This window comes from Theropithecus gelada, chromosome 1, assembly GCF_003255815.1.
Source record: "Theropithecus gelada isolate Dixy chromosome 1, Tgel_1.0, whole genome shotgun sequence".
Lineage (NCBI taxonomy): Eukaryota > Metazoa > Chordata > Mammalia > Primates > Cercopithecidae > Theropithecus > Theropithecus gelada.
The window spans coordinates 188,032,122-188,035,662 of record NC_037668.1 but is presented as its reverse complement, the minus strand read 5'-3'; the positions used below and the strand labels follow the sequence as shown (position 1 = coordinate 188,035,662).

Sequence of the window (3,541 nt, the reverse complement as noted above, 5' to 3'; positions counted from 1 at the left end):
GTGGAAGTACCCACATCTCCCTGTTGTGTCAGGTGCCTGTTTTTATCCTCGTGCCACCTCCTCCTTTCTGAGAATTATCACTCATGCAGTAGGAGGAATACAGCACAATGCTTAGCACCCAGCAAAAGCACAGGACCTCTCCCAACAAACCAGGACGCCGGCAGAGACTGGAGCTGACTCCAACCTAAGCTAGGCACGCTACACACACTCCCTGTTCTCCTCCCTGAATAGATTCACTTAGAAAAGAGGATAACATGATTTTTTTAAAACTTCTTTTATTATTGTAAGACATACATGAAATTTATCATTTTACCATTTTTAAGAGTACACAGTTGAGCAGTACTAAGTACCTTCCCACTGTTGCACAACCTTAACCATCACACACCTCCAAAACTTTCCATCTTCCCAAACCGAAACATTGTACCATTAAACAATAACTCTCCGTTCTCCCCTCCCACCTTGCAACCAACATTCTACATGTTGCACGTTGAGTATCCTTTATCCAAAATTCTTGAGACCAGAAGTGTTTTAGACTTCAGATTTTTTTCAGAGTTTGGAATATTCACATTATGCCAGTTGAGCATCCCAAATCCAAAAATCCAAAATCTGAAATGCTCCGATGAGCATTTTCTTTGAGCATCACGTCAGCATTCAAAAAGTTTCAGATTTTGGAGCGTTTCCCATTTCAGATTTTGGATGTCAACCTGTACTTTCTGTTTCTATGAATTTCACTATTCTAGGTACTTCATATAAGTGGAATCATATAGTATTTGTCCTTTTCTGTCTGGCTTATTTCACATATAATGTCTTCCAGGTTCATCATATTGTAGTACATGTCAGAATTTCATTCCTTTTTAAGGCTGAATAATATTCCATTATGTGTATACCACATTTTGTTTATCCATTCATCCATCGATAGACATTTGGGTGTTTCCAAAGCAACATATTCTTAATTTAATCCCACATTTTAAAACTTATAGGTAATTTAAATTCAATTCAACTTACTGTTTACTAAGGGTAACTCACTATGGGAAGTACTGTGGGAAATACAAGGGTAAATCAGACATGGTGCCTGCTCTCAAGGAACTTATGATACATTGGGAAAAGAGAAGAGAAAGAAGTAGAAGTAACCAGCATTTGCTAATTGCTTGCCATATGCCAGGTGCTTTACCCAATCACTGCATGTATAGCTCCCAATGACTCTCTAAGTTAGATATTGTAATATCTACTTTATATAGGGAGAAGAATGAAGGCACTGAGACCTTAAGTAACCACCTCCAAAGCTGGGATTTAAACTCATATCTTGGATTCAGAGGCCTGTGTTCACTCCACTACACATGTCGTTCCCTATGATTCAAGGAAGAATGTGAAAAATCCTGGGGAAGCTACAGGAAGGTAGAAGAGGAAAAGAAGAGACTGCTCCTTGCCTGAGGGTAAAGGCACATGACAAAGGCAGGTCTTAGAGGTCAGGAAGGCTTATGTTTGACAGAGATGGAGGGTGGAAAAAATTGCACAAGCAGGGCAAAATGAGGGAGGCAGGAAAGTTCAATACATACTTAAGGCTGGAAAGTGGTGCAGGGAAAAATCACAGTCATAATGAAATGCTAGCTCAAGGGGTCTGAACTCCACCATCAGGCAATGGTCAGCCACTGTAGTTTTCTGAGATGGGCCATAGTCAGAGCTATGCTTCGGGAAGATCACCATGAAAATAATGCATCACAAGGATGGAGGGGGTGAGAGTAGTTTAAAGGTAGGAAAAGCAGTTAGAAGGTCACTGGTGATAGCAGTTCAGGCTTAATTAGTCAGAATGGAGAAGAGGATATGGACATGAGAGATATCTTAGAGGTGAGAACGACAGAACTCGGCAATCACTGCTTTTCATAATGCATTGAGTAGACTGACCATACACCCTGGTTTGCCTGGGATATGTTTTCCTGATGTAATTACTAATGGCACCCTTTTACTCTCAAAAAGGTTTGGACAATAAACTATATAATCATACTAGTTAGGAGTTGATTCTGTTGTAACAGAATCAGAGGTGACTCCAAGATTTTAAACCTGGATTAGTAAGGAAAGTGGTAACACCTTTGGAAACACAGAAGGGAAATCAGGTTTTGGGGAAAGATGTGGAGTTTTGATCTGGACATGTTAACTTTGCTGCTCAGGCGAGGATTTATTTAACAGCGAGAAGCACCTTGCCCATGGATTTCCCCTGTTTCACATGAAGGAAGGCGTCATTGACCTAAAACAAAATGCAAAAGAATGTGGTCAGATTTGCATATATGGATATTTCAACAAACATTTGATGCAGTATCAATTAATAAAATAACTAAAGTATTAAGATGTATCTCCAATGAACCATAAATAACTATGCAACACTAACTAGTTATCACAAATGCAAAGGAAAACAATAACACTGAAGAATAACCTCAGTATTTCTCTCTGTCTAAATGTATAATTATCAGTGTTGTCAGATAAATGCCAGATGGTAAAAAGCCCTAGGCCTGTCCATACGCCACTGTAATAGAGCTTTGTTTTCCAGCTTTTGAAAGAATAGAGCCACTGGCAGAAGAATCCGTATCTTTATGATTAATAATTTTTGTTTTTTTATTAAAATTATCCTACTTCCTATGTAACTGAAATTGTAATCTATCTTGAATCTTTTTTAAGGAAGTACAAGGTTACAAAACATATATTTAAAAGCAGCTACAGTAATCAAGGCAGTGTGATATTGGTGAAAGAATAAACAAACAGATCAATGGAATAGAATAGAGAGCCCAAAAATAGACCCATACAAATACAGTTAACTGATCTTTGACAAAAGGGCAAAGCAATTCAGTGGAGACAGAACAGTCTCTCAACCAATGGTGCTGGAAAAACTGGATAGCCACATGCAAAAATATGAATCTAGATACAGACCTTATACTCTTCACAAAAACCACCTCAAAATGGATCATAGACCTTAAATGTAAAATGCAAAACTATAAAACTTCCAGAAGAAAATATAGGGAAAAATCTAGGTCACCTTGGTTTAGCAATGCGTTTTTAGATATAGCACCAAAAAAGCACAATCCATGAAAAAAAAAAAAATGGGTAAGTAGTCTTCATTAAAGTTACAAACTTATGCTCTGCAAAAGACACTGTTAAAAGAATAAAAAGACAAGCCACAGTCTGGGAGAAAAATCTCTGCAAACACATATCTGATAAAGGACTTGTATCTAAAATATACACAGAATTTTTAAAACTTAACAATAAAAAGCAGGCAAAAGATCTGAACAGACACTTCACCAAAGAAGATATACAGGCAAATAAGCATATAAAAAGATGCACAAGGCCGGGCGCGGTGGCTCAAGCCTGTAATCCCAGCACTTTGGGAGGCCGAGACGGGCGGATCACGAGGTCAGGAGATCGAGACCATCCTGGCTAACACGGTGAAACCCCGTCTCTATTAAGAAATACAAAAAAAACTAGCCGGGCGAGGTGGCGGGCGCCTGTAGTCCCAGCTACTCGGGAGGCTGAGGCCGGAGAATGGCGTGAACCC

At 39.0% G+C, this 3,541-nt stretch overlaps 1 long non-coding RNA gene across 1 annotated transcript in view; it reads right to left on the bottom strand.

The window, feature by feature from the left end:
• Positions 1-265: 265 nt before the first annotated feature.
• Positions 266-3,541, bottom strand: part of LOC112627756 — a 31,706-nt gene continuing 28,430 nt past the window's right edge. The window contains exon 8 of the long non-coding RNA XR_003120222.1: positions 266-2,242. This is a non-coding gene — a long non-coding RNA (uncharacterized LOC112627756). The remainder of the gene's footprint in view (positions 2,243-3,541) is intronic.